Here is a 27,082-nt window from a genome sequence, read left to right on the forward strand (position 1 = left end):
TTCTGGGCTTTAGTGTGTCAACTGTTATAAATTGTACAGGAAAGATACCTGTTTACCAAAGAAGTCTGTAACAAAACTGCTACTGATTTCAAAAGGAAAGTCCTCTCCCTAGGCTCAGGTCAAGAAAGCTATGGTAGCATATTGTGTACAAAATTTACAAATACATAAACAAATACATAAACACAAATATAAAATACATGGCATTATATAATAATGTTAAAAATGAGAGTCTGTTATTTTTATCTCATAATTTCTAATCACATTTCATTAAGAGTAATGGCACCTTATTTCCCTTGTGCTCATGTCACAGCTGGTTTTAAATCATGTCTTTTATGTAGCCTGACAATTTTCCATGCAATTACCTTTCAGGAATTAGTTTAACTGAGTAAAATACTATTAGCAAAATAGGCATTGGTCTATCTAGAATTAAATTGAAAATGCAGTCTAAATCTGGTTATTTAGATGCTTTGCTCATGATCTGAGAGTATTTTAAAACTAGAAAGAATTTTGAACTTGGATTTTACTCAGTATACTATAGTTTTGAAGTTCTTTTTGATTAGTGAAGGTTATATGTAGAGTTTCATAAAAGCATGCATAAAAATATGTAACCTCAAGACAGATGAACAAATTAATTTAGACAAAATGGAACAATTTATCCCTGGGGTAACTGCATGGAAGTTGGTGGCAGTAAGCCAGACACTGATTTGGACCATTGAATTTTGTATCGTTCACTTAGAAGTTATTTCCAGTTGGAGCTGGTTTAGTCCAGGTCGGCTGTGTTGAAGCTCATTTGGGAGAACTGCGTCCGCAGATTTTGAGGGTCATAGTCTGCAATTCAACTCCAGTAATGTTCAGGATTACAGCTTTTGCATGGGAGATTTTACTAACTGGTTGAGACAGCTCCACTGTTCTTAATCCTTGTGAATATAAATGGATATAAATATTGGGGAATACATTCTGCAGAGAGAAATAAGCTTCAGGCACAACAGACAGTTATAAAATATTAGCTGTCTTCGTAGGCAAAATGTTCCTCATTTTTTACATACACTATTTGTGGCTGTTCCAGCTTCCTTTGAAGTCCGTTTTGCTTTTGATTTAAATGGGAACTCTATGGGGCACAGACAATTTTAGTCATCACTTTTTCACATTTTCACTGCTTCATTCTAACAACTCAGAGCTTCCAATGCTGATATCAGTGGCTTTGAGCGAGCCATGTAACTTTCCTGCATCTATCCATCTCTTCATGCTGACAGCTGCTTGGAAACTATGTCCAGGTTCAGAAACTTATATTCAGTTTGGTGCATCTTTTTAATAGTACGTGTCTGAAAGTTCTGAATTTTGCAAAAAGTTTAGATTCACTGCTGTATTTTCAGCCCCAGTAGACTGGACAGATGACATTCAGAAAAGCCAGACACTATTCCAAATGCAGTTCTGAGGTGATGATAGAGCTCATATTGTTTCTCTGCAAAGCACTGATGTTAGTACTGTATCAGAAAAGATTTAATATCACTTAATGTTTGTAAAGTGCTTTGAAGGTGAAAGGCATTATACAAATGATACATTATCATTATTTATAATAATACTACAATATACCTCAAGAAATGATCATGGAAGCTAATGAGAAATTAATTTTCTCTGGGTTGTTGTTTTTTTTTTTTTTTTTTTTTTTTCCCAACATTACCTAAAAGTTAATAGAAAATTACAGTCTTGCTTTTGGAGTCTAACATAATGATTCAAAAGACCTATATGAAGGACATGTTTCTCCCTTTGGAGAAAATCTTGAGGATCTTACAAGTTTAATTTCTGTTAAATTCTGCAGGGCTTTTTTTTTTTTTTTTAAAAAAAATATTTTTCAAAAAATAATTTTGCAATACATAGAATAAGAAATTATTAATCCAGGAAACTGTTTTTCATGTGCTTTGCAAAACTGTCAATCAAAAAATTAAAGGCTTCTTATACTCTATAGAAAAAAATGTAGCATTTGAAATCAGATTTCTAAAGAGAAAAAAGAAATTTCATTTTACCTTTGCGTTCTAGCACACCAAGAGCTGTTGCAATGTGTTTAAATGCATTTACGTGGGGTTAGTTAACATAACTTCATTGCAGAACCTTTGATACCAATGGACCTAGAAGAAATTTTACTAATCAGCATTCTCACCAATTTCCACGAAGCATAAATCCAAATATGTCAGTTTTATTTGTATGCTGTGGTCTCCATTTTCCTGTCTTCCCGTTCTGTATCTCTGTCTCTATTTTTTGATTCCTTGCCTGTATTTCTCCACTTCTCCTACTTGTTAATAAGAAAATATTTTACTGAAAAACTCTAATATTACAGCCATACTTTATTACTTCTGGAAGAAATATTTAGGGAAATAAAATAACATGTGGAAGTTATGAAATGAGAAAAGTGAGAATGTCTGTTTTAGCAAAGTTCTGTTTTCAGAACTGATTTACTGTTGGTTTTCTCTGACAGCCCTTGCTTCTTTAACCAAAACAATCCCAAATTACATTTGAAATTCAAGGAGTTGGCTGAGTAGAATTAGGAGGAACTACTTTACATTTCTTATGAAGTTAAGAGGGAGTGTTAAGGAATACTTAATTAATTTCAGTCCTTTGTGAAAAGTCATCAGCCTTGAGACTATTGGTGCAGCAAAGAATCTGAGAAGTACAAATACTCAGAATACTCTGTGGAGAGTTTATATGCATATTGCTCTGTCTGGTTTTATGGATATGTGGTGATCTATTGATACTTTTTTGTCCAGCTTCACAGTAATTGAACTTTACCCCACTACCTCCCTCCCCAGAGCTGTGGTGCTAGCAGTCAGCTCCCAAGGGCCTGAGATACATGAAAAAAGAAAACAAAAATAGCCAAAGCAGCTTTCACTTAGATAAGAATAAGCTTTTAGAAATAAGGAAGGTGTTGTAGAATTTACAGATTAACTAATCCAGGGATTTGCCAGTCACTACAAAGAACCCTGTCTCCAAAAGGGAAGAATGAGACTGTCATGCTGCATTTCAAAAGGCAGCTTAGCAGTAATGGAGTCTGAATGAAAACCACGAGATGTGGTAGAAGCAGAGATCTGACGGGACTGTGGAAAAGTGTGGGTTGTATTGCTGCTCGTACAAGGCAACATCTGCTTGTGATAGAATGAGACAATATGAGTGTACCTTCTAAAACTAGTAAGCAGGAAGGATGTCCATATTCTCCTCTGGGTCTGGAATAGTCCTTGGGAGACAAAGGTCCTGTGCAGTGATGGGGTGGGACTGCTTTCTGAACAGGCAGTTGGCTGTGGAGTCCGTGTGCCAGATGAAGCAGAGTAGCACTGGATGGCTCTGTGTTGAGAAAGACACTGCGTGCCAGAAGGCGCTCAGGGGTAGAGACCAGAAAGGAGGTGGAAGTGGTGCCATGAGGATTTGGAAGGAGCCTTAGAATCATAGAACCATTTAGGTTAGAGAAGACCTTTAAGATCATCAAGTCCAACCATTAACCAAGGACTACCATGTCCACCGCTAAATCATGTCCCTAAACACCACATCCACATGTTTTTTAAACACTCCAGGGATGGGGATTCCATCACTGTTCCAATGGTTCACCAGCCTTTCAGTGAGGAAAGTTTTCCCAACATCCAATCTACCCCCACCCCCCACCCCCACCCCTGGCGTAGCTTGAGGTAGTTTACTCTTGTTCTACCACTTGTTGCACGGAAGAAGAGACCGACCCCCACCTGCCTACAACCTCATTTCAGGTAGTTGTAGAGAGCAGCCAGTTTCTCCAGGAGATACTGTGGGAGATGGTGCCAAAGACTTTACTAAGGTCCAGACAGACAACATCCACAGCCTTCCTTCATCTGCTAGGCTGGTCACCCCGTCACAGAAGGAGATGTGGTTTGTCAAGCAGGACCTATTTTCCGTAACCTCATGCTGGCTGGGCCTGATCCCCTGGCTGTCCTGCACGTGCTGTGTGATGGCACTCGGGATGATCTACACCATCTTGTAGATGGGTGCCACATTGGCTAACCTCCAGTCTGCGGGAACATCCCCAGTTAACCAGGGCTGTGGATAAATGATACAGAGCTGCATAGCTCTGCCGAGGGGAGCAGCTTGCGGGAAGCACCCTTGCGCAGGGCATACCCTCCTTTGCCTTTTCTCTGTGTGCGGGGCAGTACGGAGGAAAGAAACTCCTCTGAATGCTGAGCGAAATGAGAATATGAAATAACATTATTAAGAAAAATAATAATGCTAAGCCTAAATGCAACACATTTGAGATGGATTTGGGATTCTTTATATCCCCATTCTCCCACATGGGGTCAGTTTCCAGCTGGGATGTGCTGACCAAGGAGCTTGAGCTGCAGAGGCGAAGGGTGTACCTATCATCTCGTAGTCAAGGGACCTATGACAGCATTTGCAGAATGGAAGTATTTGGCTTTTAGCAACAATGCCTCTTCCTATATATATCCATTTCCTTATTGTTTATTTTTCCAAGTAACCCAACATTTCTGTGGGATGTTCCAACAAAAAATGTTTTCCTAATTTTTGTCAAAATATGCTACTGAAAGTCATTGGTTCTGACCAGTCAAAACTATTGCATTCCCTCATCTTTTCCTAGTTCAGGCCAGCAGGCAGATAAAATTCCTCATATAATTAAAATTCGAGGAAATAGAAACATTTTTTTAGAGAAACAGCTCTTCAGCCTGTGCTTCCTTTATTATTTTACTTTAAGTTATTATTTTGTTTATAGCATATTTCTACAAATCCTTCAGTCTTATTTCATCTGTTGACTGTGTAATTTCTGAAAGTCTCTCACATGCAAATAATGTAATGAGTGGAAGACAAAACTTGACTTGTACCATTGTTGGAAGGGCTTGTCAGTCAAGAATTCTTGTTCCTTTTTCCAAAAAAGCTGCACTACAACAACAATTTTGTAATTTTCAACAGGGAGAGATTTGTTTTTGCAGAAGCAGCTGGGAAACCAGATGGAAAGTCTGTGTTTCTTCTTTTTTATTTTTTTTTTTTTTTTTATTATTTCTCCTTGCTTTAACTAAGTTCTCTGCCATCAGAGTCGGTTCCTTTCCTCAGGAAATAGATGTGGCCGATACATACTCAGCATGAGGTTTGAACATTTCCTCATCTAAGAAATTCCTGTTGTGCTGCAGAGCTGTGAGGTCAATGTTGAGTTTGCTCACTTTTTGGAACAAGTGTATACAGCACACCCTGCAATAGCCAGCTGGTCACAAAGTGTGCATGTAGAAAACAAATGGGAGTCCAATTCTGGCTCAAGGCTGCTGTCTCTGAATTGACCTTGAATAATTTTTTCCAGAATGGGCTCCCAGTAAAAGCAGCCGTGTCCCTGACATTTACCTGAAATAAACTGATTTCTCTCTTCTAACTACTTTGTGTCTTAGAAGAAGTAATTAGACTAGTTCCGTTTTGTTCCTTAAGCTCCCTAACAAAACAGAGGGAATTTCAATTTAAGAGCATGCTCTCTTTCAAAGGGTTTCCAGGGGGCGTTTTCCAGCCTCAGAATTAACACACCGTTCTGGATCCAAGCCACAATTTAAAGGTTATTTTTCTTTTTGATGGTACCAGTTAAGTCCTAAGCCTTCTATCTTTCCCTCTTTGATATGACAGTGAGAATTTGAAAAACAAAAGCGTGTGTAATACACTTCCTGACAAAGTGTACCGAAGACTGGAATACCTAATGTTTGTGTCTTATTTGTAGCTTTGGGTATTTCTGGCTTTAATGTTTGTGACTTGGATTTGATGAACCACTGTCTTCAGTTTTAACAAGCCGCACATGTAAATGTGCTGTTTCCTGATATGTCTCAGTACCTTTACTGTCCTCTAGCCAACTACATAATTAAAACAGAGCAAATTTGCTTCAGAATTTTAAAATTTTATAGAAGTGTAGAAAATTAAATAAGTTACTGCTTAAATAATTTTAAACTCTGTTCTTCCATTCATACATTTCTGCAAGACACTCTTGTTTCCTTAATTTTAGTGGGCAAGTGACATTTCTGGTAGTCTGTTTAAGGTGTTTTCCCTGTGGAGCTCTTTATTATACAATTTGTTGAGAGTACACGATTTTGCTGATTTTAGTTCAGCTTGTGGTTGATTTTTCTGAGTGAAGTGTAGCATATCCTTTGTTCTTCATAGCAAGGGATATCTCCTATAATTTTGGGGAAATGATATTGAAGAACATCCTCATTTCACATCTGGTACTGCTATTCAGCAGGGATTTTCTTTCTGAAGATACTCACTCTGCTTTGCTTGAGGTATCAATATTGGAAGGAAATTATTAAACTCTAATATTTATTGTATCTCAATAATTAATTATCATAATTTAAATTATCATAACCATACAAATTCACATACAACTTTGAAAGCAATATTGCCTTCTCTGGCCTTTTAACTGCTACTACGTCAAGCCATATCTCAACCCTTATAAATAATTCCAAGACCTCTTCTTTTACTAATCTGTTCTTTTCTGACATCATCATGACACTGACACAAAGTAGCTGCCTGCGCAGATGTGAGTACAGCTGTGACCATCAGAAGAGGGAGCAGATGTGGTCAGATTGTTGGCTGATTTTTGTCTCTGTGAAAAGGGATTTGGAAAAATCACCCTCTTCATTTTGTTGAGCAGTTTCTGGTTCCATCAAAAAGGTGCCGTTTCTGAGTGAGTAACATAGTGTGCAGACACACACTGGCACAACTATGACAGGTACTTTGCAGAACAAGTGAGTACTTGTGATAAGCACCACCCACTGTCTGTGGAGCTCTTACATTTCCATAGGGCAGTGTCACAGGTGAGACAATACAGGAACACGTAGAAAGTCTCCAGTGTGCTGCATGTTCACACAGAGATTGATATGAGTGGCAGCACACTTTGAGCAGGCTGCGGGGCTGTCCTGCAGCTCTTGATAAACCCAGTGGCTGGTTCCTGTTAGGCTTAACCCTCAAGAGACCGTTGCCCTTAGTAATTATTTCCTCACCAGAAAATGCTGCAAGAACTCATTTAAACACCATCCAGGGCAATGCCATACTCGGAGTCAGAGCACAATGTTTTTTTCTTGAATCTTACAGAACCAAATCAAAAACTGCTCATCCACTGCTGGTCAATCTTGCAACCTTGTTCACTGAAGTCTGTACTTTCTTTCCTCTCACTGAGGCCATCGGTGTTTTAAGTGGCTGGAAATATGCTAGGCTTGAAGGGGTCAGTGTTGACTTTTTTTAAAAAATTCCCCGCCCCCCCCCTGTGGAAGGTGCAGATGATAGGATATTTCTTTACCTTGGCTGATTAAAAGGGTGCAATATAGGACTTTCAGTTTCTCTGTTTGAAAGGCAGAGTGTGAAACAACAGAGATGCTGTTCTGCTAGTCAAGGCAACTTACCAAATCCCATCTGAAGATAAAGGGATTGCTGACATGTTTGAGCAGAACAATATGTCTTGGCATTGCTCCTTGACCCTTGTTTAAGAGCCAGATGGTAAATGTTCTTTTGCCAGGGTTCTATGTAGAAAACAGGCAAGTTATTTTGCTAAGGAAATGGCAGGCATGTCAGAATCAATAGACTTGGAAAGCTCACAGTATGTGCCTCCTCCTGACAGATCAAGGGAAGCTGAGGATAGCAGTGAGCTGTAACAAGGCAGTCACAGTGAGAGGTGATTCTGTTCTGCAAGCAGGGCAATTTCTTAATGACATATTACACGCTTCTGCCTTCTGTTTAATGCTTACAAGGAACTGCTAGAAAGTGGATTACAGTACTGTGCATTGCTCACCTACAGACGTCTATAGATAGTCTACAGGCTCACATGGCAAAGATAGCCCAGCGTTGCTTGTATCTGGCCGTGGGGATGCATTGTAGCCTATCATACCGTATTGCTGCTGCCTACAGAACTGCTAATTCTTTCCATTATTTGTGCAGGTGTCATGGTTAGATATATGGAGAGAGATTCAGCCATACCTCTCTGAACTTGATGATTTTCATGTGCAGTCAGTGGCTCTGCTGCATGTCAGGAAGAAAGTGTCATGGGCAGCCTGGCTTATAGGTACTTCCCTCTTGTGTTGTACAACGGGAAACAGAGGAGAGGAGGAATAAAGCAAAGTGTAGAGCCAGACCTGACATTTAATATGGTCAGAGGATGCCTCTGCGCTGGGAGTTTTCTATGCTTTCTCCACTGGTGTAAACACATGACAGATCTATGTTGGCTCCAATTTGAAATTCAACCAGCTTCTTCAAAACAAATTGCACCATCCCATAAGGCAGAAGAATAATGGGTGGAATGTTTTACATGTCTGAAGAGAAATGGGAGAGTACTTAAATGTGATAAAGCATTGTGGAATGATTTAAAGGATTGTTCTGGGGTGGGAACATTTTAAATCACTTGAATCCTTATAGGATAATTAAACAGCTTAAAGGACATGGTCTTTTCAAAGTAACTGGTGTGACTACAATCCTCTATTGCTGGATTTAGAAATATGTTTAAACCCATTTCTTAGCCATGAAGAACATTTTAAACAGCCAATTTAAATATGGAAGCAAATGAGGAGATATACTAGGTAGCAAACTCAGCCACACTAGCCAGCTTTAGAAGTAAAACACAATCTTGCAAACAAGAGTGTGGAATTCATTTTAAAAGATTTACCAAATTATGAAACTAGGCAGAGGGATTTAATTAAAGTCAGAGGAGATGAGAGGTAGCTAGATTAATCTTGGAAGTTGGATTTGTTGATGAATGTAGCTCTTTTCTCTGTTCTTAGTTCATATTAATTTCTGGAACTATTTTAATTTTCCATAGAGTTACACCATGTATTTCAAAGAATTCCCACTGTGTGGGATAGTTAAACATTTTTTCATTTCACCTACTTTATTTTGTGATGTATTCTATTAATGGTTTATGATCGTCACAAGACAACCATAGCAATCTCACAAGATAGCCTTACTAGTCCTTTACCTTAGATGACTCTTTTCAGAAAAAAAAAAAAAAATTAAAAGCATCCACCAAATGGACAATACCAACAATCAAATATAAAAGAATGTCATCTAAAAAAAAGAAAAACAATTAATAAAAAAAAGAAAAATATTCAAATAATAACTCACTCAATCACACACATATATAAAAGAAAATTCAGTCACCTCAGTGTTAAGGTACAATAAATATCAAGACTAAAACATGGCTGGGTTTAGTAGTTGTTTGGAGTCTAACCAAATCCTCAGGAATCCAGAGACAAGTTTTCTTGAAACAAGCCCTGGATGTGTCAAATGTTTAAGATTTTGCATAGATTCAAATGTCACTGTCTGCCCTTGACAATGTAATTCCATTTTCAGACTAAGGTCAAAATCTGTCCTTATTTCTTTCAGAAGTAGTTCTGTCTATCCTTTATAGTACTTATCATCGTGATAATGAAAAACTGTTTCAATGCATGGCCAGCAATAGAAGCACTGTTTGGATGAAAGCTCTTTTACAGTACTATGAATACCAATACTTTACGATTGAGACCTGTTTGTAAGGTAGGAAGACAAATAAAGATATCTAGTGAATATATTTTTTGAAAGATATTTTTTTATAAACCCCAAAAGTTTTTCATAGACAGCTCATAACCGTCATTTAAAAACAGCTCTCGCATGCATGCATTAGTTTTTGGGCCTCTACATCTTTTGTTCTCCTTGGAAAAGAAGACTTTTGTTCATGCTTTTAGGTTAAAGAATAGTCTTCTGCTTATATTTAACAAAACAGTGTTTTGTTAAAAGTTCCATTTCCATATTTTTCCAACTTTCAGATACTGTAAAACATCAAAAACAAATGCATAAGAGGCTTTCATATCAACATCCATAAATCCCCTGATTTTTAAACGTTTGGGGAAATTACAAGAGATGATTAGTGTTTCTTTCTTACCCGCATTTGGAAGACTAGGTCGTTTGAGTATGCCATTTTAATTGGTCCGTTTGACATAGATTCATAGAATCATTTAGCTTGGAAAAGACCTTTAATATTATCAAGTGCAACCATTAACCCAGGGCTGCCAGTGCACCACTAAACTATGTCCCTAAGCATCTATGTGTGACATGGACTATGTATCCTCTCCTGGAGCAACTTGAGACTATTTCCTTTTGCTGCAGGGAGTGATCAGGTCCCCCCTGAGCCTCCGCCTCTCCAGACCAACCCCCCCCCCTAGTTCCCTCAGCCGCTCCCCACCAGACTCATGCCCCAGCCCCTTCCCCAGCTCCGTTGCCCGGTTCTGGACACGCTCCAGCCCCTCCACGTCCCTCTTGCAGTCCTTCCCTGTTTGTAAGCAGCCGGCCCAGCGGGGCATCTCTCCGGCTGGCTCACTGACCTGCTGTGCCAGGAAGGTCTCTTCCACACATCACAGGAACCTTCTGGGCTGTTTTTTCTCCACTGTGTTGTATTTCTGGTGGACATCTGGTAGGCTGAAGTCCCCCATGAGCACAAGGGCTGATGATCTTGAGAATTCTTCCAGCTGCTTGTAGAACGTTTCATCTGTCTCTTCATCCTGGTTGGGTGGTCTATAACAGACCCCACCACAATATCTGCCTTGTTGGCCCTTCACCTGATCCTTACCCATAAACATTCAGCCTTGTTGTTAACATCATATAGTTAAGTAGAAGGTCTAGCCAGTCTAAACTCTTTCTGAAGAGTATATAGCCATCCACTCAGCCCTCCAGTCATGCTAGTTATCCCACCATGTTTCTGTGATGGTGCCTGTCATGTCATAGTTTTCCTGCTGCTCAGTGACTTCCAGCTCCTCCTGTTTGTTGCCCAGATTTTAGGCATCGACATAGATATGTTTCAGCTGTGCTATCGATCTCTCCTCCAACACAGTCATGCCACACCTAGGTTCATCCCTAATGAGCTTGGTTTTACTTTCATCCTCCTTCAAATCTAGCTTAAAGCTCTCTCTATGAGCCCTGATAACTCCTGACCTAATACCCTTTCCCCCCTTTGAGAAAGGTGAACCCTGAATGATGAGACATATTCTCATCAGTATGGACCTCCATCATTTATATAACAGCTAATTTGACCCACTTTGTGAATTTTAGCAATGTTTTTCAAAAAAGAAGGCTATCTTTCATATGTTTGTGTAGATTGTAGGCATAGAAGTGTTCTATGACATATGTCAAGAAAATATGTAGGAGTAGTATGTACTTTTATTTTGCAGACTTCTTACCCATGCTGAATATATTGCAGCTCTGGGGCAGGATATGGACAATAGAAAAAATACAACTAAATGAAAGAACTCTGTCAGAATGCTTTAAAGGAATGAAGTCATTCCTTTGTTCTTTTGTAGTAACTCCTACTTTTTTTTTTTTTTTAATCATTTTGTGTGGTAGTGTGTCTACTGTTATGTGCAGGCGTGTTGGCAGGGGTGGGAATTAATAAATACCTTAAGTCCAGAAGATGTCAGGAAAACAGCAAGAGACAAAGAACTGGGGGTAACTCAGAGAGTAAGTTATCTGCTGCTTAAAGAACCAGAAATGCTCTATGTTAGAACCGTGTTTTAACCAAACCCAGAAATTTTAGACCTACTAGCAATTTATATTAATTATTCTGTCCTGGTCACAGTAGATGCATTGTCCTTTAACAGGTCTTTCTGAATATGCTCTTTTTGCTTCCATACTGTAGGTTTTTATTAATACTTTCATTGCTTGCTAAGGACTTAAGATCCAAGAATATTTTTTATGGGATATTTCCAGATGGTGATCTAAATTTGTGTGGTTTTATGTTCCATGTTGTTATAGTTAAGTAGAAGGCAAATATGGGTTTCTGAGACTAGTACATAAAGTTTTCAGTATTGCTAGTTATTTCAAATGTAGTTAGACATGCTTTAGCTTATGCTAACATTTGTGTGCCTATATGCACACTGATTAAAATAATTTCTCAAAGTCAGGACAAGCTCATGTCCATTTGGAGTGATGTTTCCCATTGTTCTACCATCTCTGGCTTTACTAGAGGGAATCAGCTGAAAGTCAGATGAAGGCCAGGCTTCTGTTAAAACTAACCAGTCTTTTTGGAATATAATTACATACATTTGAGTATATTATGAATTGACTTTCCCTAATATTTCTAAATTGGTTGTTGGTGACACAGCACAGTCAGGAATACCAGTGCTAGCTAGACTCCATTACTAAACCTCAGTGACTGGAAACACTGAAACATAATAAATAAAAACAGGAATATTTTTCTCTTCCTGTCATTTGTTCCTTTGTATTTTCTGCCATTACCTCATTGGCTTTATGCTCAGTGATGCCCAACAAAATTTTTAAATCATAAACATGTTGGGTTTAGTGGAATATTGATAAAACATTAAGATAAATACTTATTTTTATATGATAACCTCCACTCTGGCATTTACAGTGTAGTCAGAATGAACAGATTTTTCAGCTGGGCCAGAGGTTGTAGCCCTAGAGCTTCTCTGCTTCAATAGTTGCCGAAGTTCTTGCCATTTTCTCAAATGATCTGTTTCCAGTGGGCGTGAGAAGTACTAAATAGCAAGACAGCCCACAGTCTATGACTTCTATTTCATGCTTCAACGTTTTACTGTTATATGCACACTTAAAGTGCAATGAATGCTGCTTGTTAACACTCAGATGGTGATATGGTATGAGTATCTGTTAAAGAAGATTTCATTTAAACTCTGTGTGCTCTTCACTAAGAACATTGCACATGCCAGTTGATTGCAAGTGATAAGAGATGTGCTATGCCTGCATTTATTTTATTTTGTTTTACTTTATTTCATTTTTGCTGCAGCTAAATAGAGGTTAGCCAGTAGTACTGTGGTATTTGGGTTTAACATCCCTCTGCAAGTGAGCATTTGTTACACATGTGACTCTTTGTTGCTTATTTAGCTATCGGACCCTCAAATTTCAGAACAGTCAGTCCTACTGCTTTCTGGCTGCTCCACAGAATGGGTAAAGACTGTACCTTCCTGTAGCAGTGCTGGTGTGCATTTAATGGACAAGCATATATGACAGCCAAGACTCATAGGTAACTGGCAAAAGATTTTGTTGGAGTAAATTATGTGGGTGTGAGAAATTAACTTCTTTCCACCCCAGATACCTACTTTTCGTTTCATGTGTTACATAGAAGCAGCAACCTTCAAAGCAAAGGACAGGTTAAGGACAGTTCTTTGAAGCTTGACTGGATTTGTGTTTCTGGGCTCAGGTAACAATCCAGGCAAATACTTTGTAATTTTAAACTTGTAAACCTTTCAAACCATACTATATCTATCTATGACATGAAGACAGTTCCCTTTCCTGCCTTTAAATCTCTTTGCTCCAATTGCCAGTACCAGAAATTATACTTAGTTACCAGTGATGAACTATGGCTAGCAGCATTTTGTTTTTCATAAAGTGGACGTTTCTGATTAATTTTATTCTGAGAATTGCCCTTCCTCAGCCATTTTGTTTAAGATCGGAGAATGAGATGATAAAAAGTGATATTAAACATCTTTTAAAATCCTTAAAACTGAGGTGTAAGAGCGATGTGGAGACCACAGTGCAAATGAATATAATATTAGTGACTTTACCACAGCCTTGTTTACCTGTCCTTGGAGAAAGTTTACTGCTTTACTAATAATCAACTACACTAGAAAAAAAAAATCCATATTTAGAAGAGGAAGTAGTAATTTTACTAGGAAAAATACTCCAGAAATCTTAAGTGTAGTGCTCAAGAGCTACTGTGACTACCCAGTATTACATATTAAACTTCAATATAAGGAAAAGGAAGTAAAAAATATTCTTCTACCTTGTAACTGTGTAGTCTCTGACTGTGAAGCAGTAAGTGCCAGCCTGACTAGACCTGTTAAAGAGCAGAAAGAATAAGAAAGCAGTATTCCTTGAGAATGCAGGGAATAAACTGATGTACTTAACAGCAAGAATATTTTATTTCTCTTATGATATAAAACTGTATTATAACTGCTGTCTCTGGTCTTGAAACTGATTCTGAATTCTGTCTTTCTGGTGGACTATAAAGGCTACAAAAGACCAACTTTTCTATGAATTTTAGACTCTGCACCCAGAAGAAACACAAATAGTGACAGAGGCTGGGCACCAAGCAAATAATGAATGTTACAGTTCACATTAGAAAGCATTTTGCAGTATATTGGCCCAACCCTATAGTCCAGGAAGTCTTGGGAACCAAGGCCAGGAGCTTCCCAAGGTGCAAGTTAGAAAGCACAGTATTTTCAAGTTATAATTTAGTAAATATTAATTAGTGTAGTAATAGTACACTATTCACTTTCCTACCTCAGGACCTCATTTGCTGCAGCCTTACCAAAAAGAGGGATGCAGGCCGTGCATTTTCCATTACAGATATTTACCCTGGATATTGTCAATATGCCATTTGAATGTTATATGCTTAATAATCTCCTTTTAGTATGTATGCTTTCTCTTTGCATCTATCTGTCTATCAGTTTGTCTATCTTTTATGTACAATCTTGAAAACATCTAGCCTCTTTGGTGCATTCAGGAGCACAGAGGAAATGTGTGGTTGCTGTCTCATGTGATGTGATAACTGTAATGAAGTAATTTCTTAGATATCTATTATTCTACATCTGTAAATTGAGACTCGCACCTAATGCAGCAGCATTTTATTGCATAAAAGTGTTAAACATTACATTGTCTAAACCCATGCTAATAAGAATATCACTGGTCATAATAAAGGCAGTAGTTCTAATTCTAGGCAGGTATTTCACAGCATTGTTTAAATATTCATTATGCATATGCCTAAAATGTCAGTACATACTCTTAAAATTTCACTACTAGGGTTTTCAAGGTCCTAATTAAAATAACCATATGCAGTAGCTGATATGTTCTCTTTCTATACTTAACATATTCCTACATTATAGCTGTAGTAATCTGGATCAGGCTATAAGAAAAGTGAATGAGTCTTATTGCTACCTGCCAGCATTTTGTAAAACCTGCATTATGCTGAATGAGGAATACCTAGCAGTGCCATCTTTCTTTCTTCCTCAGTTGTGTTATGCATTTCCTTCAGTAATTTTTTTTTCTTATTGATATTAGCTTTTAAGGCCACTTTGGCTTGAAAAAGAAGCACTACACTTAACATTTATTTGCAAATATGCAAAAGAAGGAAGGGAAAATAATATTTTGTTACCATTAACTGTATGTTCTCTCTACATTGATGCAGAAGGAGGTAGATGTGGTAAAAACAGAACATGCACATATGAAGTGTCTCATCCCTGCTAGGCAAAGTATAGGGCTTTGTAGCATCACAAAGGATCGTCACTATCCTGACAGCAATTTGAAGATTTTCCTCTGGGATGACTATAGTTCAAAATAAACTCAAAACATTGCAAACTTTAAAAAGAGCCTCAGAGACTTGGTCCATGACAAAGCAAGTCCCATTTGGCAGCCACGAGCAACATTTGCAGGATTTGAGGACCTGCCATGCCATCTTAAGGGACCAGCAAAGCTCCAGGGGATGGCGCAGGAAAGGAGGGAGACATAACAGGTGAAGGACAGTTCTGCCATGTTAAAAATCCATTTCAGAAAAACAATATTGCCACAAAATCTTCTTTGCAACTCCCTGAAAATATTTGTCTTTTAATTACCTCAGACTTATTTTTCAGCAGTATCTCAGACAGTTTGTCATCCAGGCAACTCCCAAGCTATTCGGAGCACATGTAGTCCTGTGCAGTGTAGCGCTGTGCAGCTGTACCTCACTTGGCTCTGAGTGAGCTTCCCCAGGACTGTGGGTTTATGGTGCATGTCCTGGGCTAATTCTGCCTTCAGGGAACTGGCTGTTCTTTTGCAAGGGCTGCATTTTGCTACAATGAATGGTGGCAGCTTTTTTGGTTGTCTCTAACCCAGCATGGTTCTGGTATATTCACACCCTGGACCTTCTTTGGTTATAGCCAAAACCTGTAAGTTTACAGGAGGATCAATTGTTACCATCTATAGTAAACCAAAGCCTTTTTAATGTAATATACAAATTAATGTTTTCAATATTGAGTTAGATCTCTGGATACTTTCAATGGGTAGTCAGGTATGTTTGCGCTTTTTTTTTTTTTTAATACATAGGATGAAATAGCTGTAGTAGTATTTTGAACCATCTGAAAACTATTGAATACCTGTCTTCTCAAACCAGTACTACTCCTGACTGAGTCCATCCAGCAGAGCATCTCTGCTGGATTTGCATCTCTCTACCGTATCAAAATTTGGTACTGATAAGAAAGAGAGCAGAGGGATATGATTTACTGCAGAATGGCTTCAAGCTGGTATACTGTAGTATAGTTCTCTATCCATGGGCAACCAGGTGATGTTCTATGTTGTGCATTAGTGTAATTCCAAACCCTGCCCACTGCACTTCCTCATTGGTGTACTCATCACTTAGTGGTAAGACTTATAGGTTTGTGGTTGTAGGTGGCATCTAGACATTTGTGATTTGTTTTTATATATTTATATATGGAAGACACCACAGTGCCTGTTTAACAGTCCAATTATGAGACCTCAGGCAATGGAAAAAATGATTTGTAGCTTAAAAAGGACAATTCTGGAGCAAGTGAGGCATTAGGAATCTAATCCTACTGCTGCTGCAGTACTCTGCCAAGTTCCAGCAGGCAGCAGTGTTGCTGTCCCTGGTGCTGGAAGAGCTGTTGATGGAAATGTGCAATTCTGCTAAGAACTGTTAAAGTCTGTTAAAAATAATTTGATTGTTTAAGAGACTAAATAAAAATTAGGAGCCCATCATGATGCGCTTTTTTTTTTTTTTTGTAAAGCAGCACTGATTTGATATTTTTACCTTCCTTTTATCATCCAAAGGACACCTTTGTTTTCTGTGCCTGAGCCTCAGCAGTCCCAGTAACTGCAGGGATGATTACATCCCTCAAATCTGCCCACTATATATATTATTTATATATATAAATATACATATATATATTATTAGGCAGTGAAATCAAGACACGTCTGTAATCAGTTTGATACTGCAAAATTGAACTAAAGCAGATTGCTGCATTAGTCTGTGATTTCTTGCCAGAATATTTATTCATTTTTAAGAAGAGCATACAGAATTTCCAACCCAATATTCCAGTGTATCACGAAGTCTGGAGTCTGTATTTGTGTCTACGAGGCATTGGATCCTATTCTATTTAATTTTCCTTTTTGAATGTTCCCCTCTAACTCATACTCCTTATGCAATTCCCATCGGTTTTTACTGGTTATGTGATGTTTTTCCCCTAGCTCAGCATGCCCACATTTGATTTTTTTCACTTAGGTTGTATTTATCTACCAGATGAATTCCATTGTGAATGCAAATTTTCCAAATCTTGGCTTATTCTAGCCACAGGACTCATGACCTTCTACCTTCCCCAGTGTGTTCAGATAATACACTGATAGTCTGTTGTCAGATGTGATTAATATTACCTTTAGAAAATGCAGTATGAGCCCTGCAGTGTATTTTAGTTCCAGCAGATTTATGTATGGACTGTTAACTTGGTTTTGGCCACTGTCACGCCATTAGCACACTAAAAAGAAGCCTGTGCTGAACAGCTTGTGTCCTCTATAAACACAGAAGTCAGCATATACTTCCACCATACCATGACTTAGCTGTCAGTAGAGTGGTGATCAGCAGGTACCCAGTATTTGAGTCTGATTCCATTCCCAGTAAATCAGGAGGAAAGGGATTGGATTGGAATCTTACAAGTGAGGTCAGGGTCACACCGTTTCCATATTTAACTATGAAAAATTCCATCATACATCACTTCAGTCAAGGAAAAACAAAAAGTAATAATGAGCAAGTATGATTGAGAAGCCAGCAAAAGTCGCCACAGATCCTGCACTAATTGCTATTCCCAGAAGTCAGCATAGTCACATAAGAAAAACCGTACCTCTGAAAAGGTGGATCAGTTGGTCTCCTCTGTATCGATACTGTTACTTATCCACTTTGGGAGATAGGTACTAGGCGTCAGAGAGCTGGGTAATAAGTTGTTGATTTAAATATTAGCCCAATTACATGTTTTAAGAAGCCATTTCAGATAAAATTATCACTACTTGTGATAGTAATTGTCAATAGTAATTTGGTTGCTGCTGGAGGCCCTCATGTAAGGGTGCAAGGCCCCCATGCTGCCCGAGGAGTTTGCTGCCTGGGCACTCTGTGGCCAACAGTGTTTTGAACAAGCTGCATCCCACAAGAAATGGGCCAGATCAGTCCTGTTGCAATGTGAGCAACAGGGAATGATCTTAAGTCTCTTCCTGGGTGAGAGCAAAAGAGGAAAGAAACCCTTTTTTCCCCTGCGTTCTGAGGATGACAGGCAGGGATACGTGTTTGAGTGATGGGTAAGCATAAATGTGGTTCTTCACCTCTCTTCTTCTTTCTGAGCAACAGAACTGCTTGACACTTAGTGATGGCTGATTTATTAATGGGGTTTGACCTGTGTTTATTGAGTTAGCACAAGCAAAATCACATCTGCCAGCTTCTGCCACTGTGGATGAAAGTTAATGTTTTAATGTGGGTATCTTAACCACAAACATCCTGAATCTTTCCATTTCAAGACTTTCCCATTCCTGCAAATTATACTATTCCTTATGCTTTATGGATTGGTTTTGCCTAATGTTTATTTAAATACATTTAATCATAAATGTGGTGTCTAGTGCTATATATAGCGTCTTTATATATACAGATCTGTATATGCAGCCTCATACAGACTCACAAAGCTGTTGATAGCAAGCAATACAGATATTTACAATCCAAATGAGCAGGCAAAACATGTGCTGTTATGCTAACTTACCATTGGAAGCATGTCATGCATGGCTGAACAACAGAGTATTAAAAGCTGAGAAATTGCTAAATGGTGCTGATAAACAAAAAGGACCCTAAAGGGCAAAGACTCAAACAGATTTATTCCATGAAAAATGCAATCTGTCCAGACCCCTGTACAACAGGAACTTTAATCTGTGAATCAGTAAGACTTAAATAATTATTTTTATTTATGACAGCACCCAAAATGTTTAGGCTGTGTTCAGCCATATGGAGGCATAATGTTTAAAGACGTCGCTGGCTTCATATATTCCTCACGGGAGGAGGGTACAAAGGAAAACAGCCAAACACAGAAACATGTGAGAAGAGTAACTGCTAGGGCACATCAAATATTAAGCTAAATAGTTAGACTAAAAGTTGGTTCTAGAAAATTAACTGGGCTGTGAGACAACAGATCTGAATTTTGTTCCCTTCTCTCCTAGCGGGATAACCAAGTTCTCTGATCTTCTGCAATTTGCTTTCCTCCTAGCCTTTCTCCATTTTGTAAGCTTTCTATAGCAAAGCCTGTTTCCCACCATGTGAGTGCTTTCCCAAGTCAAGCTGACATGGAGCTACTGTGTTTCTACTGGGAGAACTGTCTACGGTAACATCGTATCTTGCAGAAATTATCTTCTGCTGAAATACCCCTGTCCTAGTGTTCCCAGGCTAAATGAAAACTCTGCAGATTGGTGTTCAGTGAGTACCATTTGTAATCAAAATGAAAAATTAAAAATTCAAATTCAAATTACAATTCAAAATTTGAAAAATTATAATGCTACCCCGCAGGGAAACCAAAATGAAGAAAAGTTTTAGTAAAGATTCCCAACTTAAGGTGGCATATCTTCAAACAAGGACTGTTGATAGATAGCTGAGACTTCCATAACTGGCCCAGACAAATACAGACAAATTTGTAGGTGTTTATTCTAAATTCCTAAACTGCTTTGCAAACCTCAGGCTGATTTCATGTGTACTACATCCATATCACCCTTACATGCTGTAGGATAAAAAGATTAAATTAAAAAAAAAAAAAAAAAAAAAAAAAAACAAAAAAAAAACCAAAACAAACCCAAAAAACAAACCCCCCAAAACCCCAACAACCCAAGTTTCTTTTCATATGTTTGGTAAATGAGGGTGAAAGGCAGCTGGGGCTGTTACCTGTTTCATAGTTTTAAAATATATAAATGTAGTAAGTTAAAGTTTTAATCTCTTGAGTAAGAGATGGGATTTGTTTATTGTTTTCCTCAACAATATTACAAAATGGCTTTTTTAGAACTAGGGAACAAGACTGAAATAATGTATTGTTATGTAGGAAAATTTAAAACATCTTTGGTTTGGCAGAGTTTACCAGAGATACAATAACATAAAAAGCATTTACCTCTAAACCAATATCCTTCCTGAGCTCTAGATAGGACATTTTTTGGTGAGTTTAACTGAAAGGAGAACTTGTTGGAAGTCATTCCATACTTAGGTTTTGAAAATTCAAATCCACCTCTCATTCTCTAGTATGTACCAGATGATTAATATGTTGTTGCAGTGCCATTGCTTTTTTTTAATTGCCAAGTACTATGAAGCTGTGGTTCTTTGAATGTAGCTGAGGCTTTCTGGCATCCAGTGTTATGTTTTTCATGTGATAAATCTGCCATTTTTACATTAAGACTGAAAAAGGTTGCTGTATCTCATTTGAGGCATTTAAATATTTTATTTAAATTCCTATATGAAGGGGTTTTTGTTAAATGAAAGATTACTAGGGTACAAGGTAAAGAGGAGGAAGACAAGGATGGTGGGAGGTGAAGCGCTGCAGAGTCAGAATGAAAAAGAGTCAGGAAAATAGAGCTAAGAAAGGTTAAGACAAAGGCCAATAAAACATTGTATATACTTTTCCTGTCTCCCAGAATGTTTTCTTTAACTAGAAAAAGTTATGAGTATGTTTAAAGCAAATCGCTTTAGAAAATCCAGAGTTCAAATCACAAGGGATAAACATTATCACAAATTGTCATTTGGTAAGAAAAAGTAAAAATTTTTATTCTTTTTTCTTTTTTAATAAACAAAATGTCAACCTCCTGAAAAGTCATGTGTTCTGTCACCAGGAATCCACCCCACTATGCTGGAGATGGCCACCTCGCAGTGCGCAATGACATTCAAAGGAGAGAAAAATCATAACTGGCCAAGATCCCTAAACCCACCTCTGCTTCTTTGAGTCACAGTACCCTATTAGTGACCAAACATTCCCACAAAGGCTAATCAGCCCTCACTTTTTCCTTACAGCCAAAGATGTATTTGTACTTTTGTTTGAAAATTTTAAGGTGAGGTTTTTTTTTTTTTGCAACATTGCACAAATATGTGCTTCCTGTTTACATGGCTTATCACATTTAATTCACATTGGGCCATACAGATAATTTAATTAGAAAGTATGTCACATGTATTCCAGCTAATGTCAATGAACTCTGAACCTATTACTGCTGTGTTTATGACTACTAATCATTGTGTTGTAATTAGCAGTAAATTGTCTTCTGCAAAGAGTATAGGTGTGATGTGCCTGACTGCATGAAAAAACCTGAAGTTAGTTATAATGTTGGATAAAGTAATTTCAAGTTCAGTCCCTTGAACAGGATAGATCGGTTATGTTATCAATTTGTCAGAACTACTAGATATTTTCAGTTAGTTTATTTGTGTTATCTGAAAGTCATGTCTGCATTTGCTATTATGGCTTAGTTTCTGCATAGCTCTTTAATGCATGAGTGAAGGTCTCACTGACAGCAAGAAAAAATAATTTGGAACCAGTGGAATACATAATGCCTACCTGCAATATGGTGACTTACCACATTCATACAAAGGTTGGAAGATGTTTGACTGAAGTACGCTGTGAGGGGAGGATACTGATGGGAGAGATTATAATTCCCCAGGATAACAAACAGTCAGAATTGGAGAATGGAAATGTTCGTGGTTAAAATAAGAGCAGTGTTTACCCTCAGTGTTACACTAAATTTTCACACAAACTGTGTGACAAAACTATGCTCGTAGTAGGAATTTGGATCTATTTAGCATGTAAAGCCTGTTTGATTAAGATTGAAATACGTATGTGAGAACCTGATAAACATGAATCCCATGTGACTGGAGGGAACGAAGGACAGTGTCAGAAAAGAACAGTATAAAAAAGGAAAAGCAGAAAGGATAAATACTGGAATGAATAATGTAGTACCTTGAAAAAGCCAAGAAAGTGAGAGAAATAATTTTGAGTTCTCAAAAGTGGATGGTTTTGTTTCATTTCTTTCAAGGCAGACAGGAAACCAGGGTTTGAAACTACAGCAATGTTTGTTGGAATGTTGCAATGTTTATATAAAATGGGCTATGCGATGATTAAAAATATCTTCAACAAAACACTCCATGGCTTGTTTGAATGGATGGGGAAACCGAGTCACAGAGTAAGAGACTTGCCTGTGACTCCTGAAAATGTAAATGAAAGAGCAGGGAGCACAGGTACTATTATCTGCCTTGGACTTTGTCTTCAAGATTTTGCCAGCCCCCAGCCATCTGTGAGCAGAATAACTTATAGAAGTTGAGGTTATGCTTTTTTACACATCCATACTTACTAGGGACCTTAACATTCTATTATATTTTTGACACAGAATGGTTTCTTTTATCTTCTTCTGAGGCACATAGTGATGGCTTCTGTGGACAGCATGCTAGAATACCTGGATTAAGAAGGTGAACCACTTGCTCCATCTGGTTCCGACTGGCATTTCAAAACGTTCCATTTAGTGCGTTTAGTATAGATTTACAATTGTAAGGCCAAAAGCAGAAATGAGGGTAAACTAGTGCACAATTCACACCTCTTTCTACCATCTAGGCTGTGCCTTGTGGCTCAGAGCTGATTTTGGTGTGGAGAGTTTGAACTGTGCATGTGCTGTATATGTTGTAGTGTGTTGAAGAACCCAAATGTTGCTTGAAAATGTGCAAAAATCAAAGAAAGCTGGAAATTACCTAAGAAGACCAAGGGAACACAGATATGGCTGAAGTTATTTTAAATTTCCTGCTTATTTATTTATTTTGAAAACCAACATGACTCACTGTATTCAAATCAGTTTGCCTCAAAGCCTGCATTCAGGAATAATATATTTCTAAATAAACACATTTTTAGAGTGATTTAATGAACTCATGGCTCTCCCACCCAGTTTATTTGCTAAAAAAATTACAATTATTTGCTCCTCAGCTCCAAGAGCTCACTGCACTGCATGGCCTATCTCACTTTAATACTAAACCACAATTGTGTATATATATATATAGTAAAAATACTTATCAGTGTTTATATAGCACTTCTCATTCAAAAGGATTCAGAAGTACACAATAACCTTGAAAAATTATAATACACACTACATCAAGGCATACTTTCCCCCGTCATTGAAATGCAGGTAGGAATCTGGATCTGATAGAACAATCATCTGCTCTGATATGGCGTATCCTGCATTCCTGTGTTATTGTAGGCTGCTCTGGGGAATATATGCATAGAATTGGAAATTATGTATTGTACTTTGTATGTAATTTTTTATTTGGGGTTGTTAAATATAAATATTGCAAAGCCATTTCTGTCCTCAGCTTTCTATACTATAATAGTTTCCTCTACCTGACTAGAATATTAAATGTTTGGCTGGAGGTATTACAGGTCATTTGCGGTTGCTGGTCCAGTTAGATACAATCCTGACCTTCACCTAGTAATTTCCTCCTTTAGTCACAAGCAAACACCTGTGGAGTATAAACCCATTAATGATAACTGTCTGTCACCTTTCTCTGAAGTTTTACACAATTGTTTTATTGAGTGAAATTGGTTTATGGGTTTGCATTACTGGCTTTAGATGAAGCATCCTGTCATTTTGGTGACTGCTAGAATTAGAACTCTGGTGTGAACTTGAAATGGTATTATTAATATATATTTCAGTGGACCTATGAGCTCCAATGAGACGGTGAACGTCTTGTAGTAGTTCCCGTACAGATTCAGCTTGGGACTTTGCCCATGTCCTGAGAAGATTATAGTCCAAAAAGGTTGGACACTCAGTATTTAGATAGGTTGCATACAGATGATGTGTTAAATGACTGTTTTTGATACCTACTAGTGGCTTATTTTTGTTTATAACTTCTTCCTCCTGTTTCCATAATCTCTGTATGATTGCAGTTAGCTTTCCCCATGCTTACTCCAAGAAAAACTAGTGCAAGAGAAATCAAAACTATTAATACAAGCATCAATTACAGACAGTGTTAATTCATTCCTTCAGATGCCCACCATCTATTCCAAGTACCTCAAAGATGGCATGCTTTGGGTTACCTCATTGTTTTCCTCACTTTCCATGGAGTTTCCTTTGGGAAAAAAAGCAAAGGCAGAAATAACAGAGTTAATAGGCACTTTGCTCCCTTCCTGAGCAACTTGACCTGCCTCCTTGGCGAGTAACCTCTCTGTGGTATGTGTAACTGAGCTGTAAGGGTCTATGCATGACAATAAATAAACACAAAAATGAATGGAAACTCTGTCTGTGCTCTGAGGCACTCTACATTTTCCTGGGGACAATTAGCAGGAGCAATGCTTCATTGCAGTTGCTCCCTGTGGGAGTTTTTCAGGCAGGAGCTGTATGCTTGGGAGTCTCAGCATGTCTTAGTATTACCAAACTGCCCGTGGGGTCGTTTAGGCAAGGATATTTCTAAATTCAGTTTTATGTACCTTCAGTTTCACTAATAGTGTTAGAAATTACTTGGGACCAATGAAGTTGGCTGTACATGAGCCAGCCCTGTGCCCGGGTGGCCACGGGGGCCAGCAGCAGCCTGGCTGGTGTCAGGAACAGTGTGGCCAGCAGGGCCAGGGCAGTGCCCGTCCCCCTGTGCTGGGCCCTGGTGAGGCCGCCCCTCGAATCCTGTGTTCAGCTTTGGGCCCCTCACTGCCAGGGGGACGTGGAGGGGCTGGAGCGTGTCCAGAGCCGGGCAGGGGCTGGGGAAGGGGCTGGGGCACGAGGCTGATGGGGGCGGCTGAGGGGACTGGGGGGGCTGGTCTGGAGAGGAGGAGGCTCAGGGGGCCCCTGACCGCTCTCTGCAGCTCCCTGGCAGGGGCTGTAGGCAGGGGGGTCGGTCTGTTCCCCCAGGTAACGAGTGACAGGACAAGGGGAAACGGCCTCGAGTTGTGCCAGGGGAGGGTTAGATCGGGTGGGAGGAAAAATGTCTTCACTGAAAGGGTTGTCAAGCACTGGAACAGGCTGCCCAGGGAGGTAGTGGAATCACCATCCCTGGAAGTGTTCAAAACACGCATAGATGCGGTGCTTAAGGACATGGTATCATGGTGTACATGGCAGTCCTGAATTAACACTTGAATTTGACAATCTCAAAAGTATTTTTCCTACCTAAATTATTCTACTATTCTATGATTCTAAGTCATCTGGGACTCCCAGTTTTGGATTCAGTGCTTTGTTCTGCTGAATCACACCTTCTGACCCTGGGCAAGTCTTCTAACCTCTCTGGCTAGCATTTTTCCTACCTAACTTCTGATATTTAATGAGACAAAAAGTAGTCATGCTGTTGCCTAAGGCTTCCTGAATAGTCAGTGGAAAAGGGGTGGTATTTCTACAGAGCTGTACCAGTCTCTTCACCTTGAATATACAAAAAGCTCCAAGCTTCTGTATTCTGAACTGTGGCATTTCAATTAGTTTGACTTTAGGTGGTATGAAACCAGTGAATTCCTTGCCTTTGCTACTTTCTGTGGAATGAAGGATGCTTGCTTTTTCTCTTTTTCTTTCTTGTTATTCTCTCAGGCAAGTATTGTCTGCAACACTACAAGTCTGTACAAATGAAGCCTTGATTTCCATTCTGTAAATGCAGTAGTAGGGCCCTTTAATTGCTGTAATAATACAAATAATAACAGAAGCTCTCACTGTTTCTGTTTTGCATCAGTCGGATTACATTTCCTTTCCGAAACTATAGGGCTATCTAGTTTGCTTTAACACAGGGGAGGCTGTTATTTAGGATTTTGGAATTAAAAGTAGCACCTTATTTCCAGATTAAAGTTAATGTATATCCCTGGCAGAACTTCAGGTGATAAGAATTTGTCCAAGAGAGTAATTGGCGTGTGCGTTGCGTGAAAGTGATCCTATTCTATGGGTATTGCTTCCTTTCTTGTAAAGTAGCTTTCCATCTCTGTTCAAACTGAACCTCTATTCCTACTGCAGATTAATTCTTGTTACTGGGTGCCGAGTGCTGAGCACTTTCAAAAGATTTAAGTGCCTGAGAACTTATTGTCTGCTACTATACTCTACATATGCTTTGCTCTTACGGGAATATATCAGATAGGTGAAGCAGGCTACCTATAGAGTTCATACATTTGCTGGATTTCAAGCCATTCAGTATTTCCAAGGTGTCCTCTCAAAATGCAAATTAAAAGTTGTAACATCTGGGGTTGCTCCTCACAGTCCATTCCCTGTTCCTGTACCCCTCATTCTAGGTAGGGTTAGTTCAGGTAGTAGTGCTTTGTTTTTCAGAGCTTTGATTCTGAAATTTCCTGATTTATTTTTCAGTAACTCCATTTTCTTAGATTTTTCTGTATCAATTTAAGTACAAGAGTCTGCAGCTTGCCCACACTTTTATCAAGCTTGAGAGCTCAAAAAACAATAGAAATTTATGGCACTTACATTGACACAACAAACTGTTTCCTTTTCAAACATCACCTTCCCTCAACAAAACACACAGATCTTTTCTCCTAGTTTTTTGGGGGGACGCTGCAAGGCTGTGGCTCTCTGTGGGTGCAGAATGCAGAAAAAGACCATTGTACTTACAGCTTTTGCTTTCAGACAAGGCTGACTTCTAGACCCTGTTGTCAGGAATAAATAATATGGTGACATTTTGGTAGACTGAGCCAGAAAGATTCTCTTATTTTAAGACAAAGGGGGATGACAGCTACTGCTCTCAGAAGGAAAGCTTAATCAAAGCTTAATTCCCTCTTATAATTAAGTCTTCAAAATTGATACATGACACATTCAAGCATGGCATTTTTAATTTAATTAATTTTCTAAGGACTAAATAGTAACTCTGATTAAAAAGTACAGTATGCTAAGCAAAACTTCCAGAGCCATACCAAGAATTCTCTGCCTGTGATGCTGCAAGAGCTGCGTGGGCCCTGGGAGTTACGGCAATGCTACAGCAGGAACACAGTATGACCCTATGAATGCCAGGCTGGTTGCCCTCTCCACATTTGCTTGCAAAAGCAGTTGGGGCACCAGGCTGAAGGTTGGGTGAAGGGGGACTGGAACGACATCTTGAGTTATTGCTTCATGTTGAATTATC

The sequence above is a fragment of the Falco punctatus genome (assembly GCF_963210335.1).
Source record: "Falco punctatus genome assembly, chromosome: 15".
NCBI lineage: Eukaryota > Metazoa > Chordata > Aves > Falconiformes > Falconidae > Falco > Falco punctatus.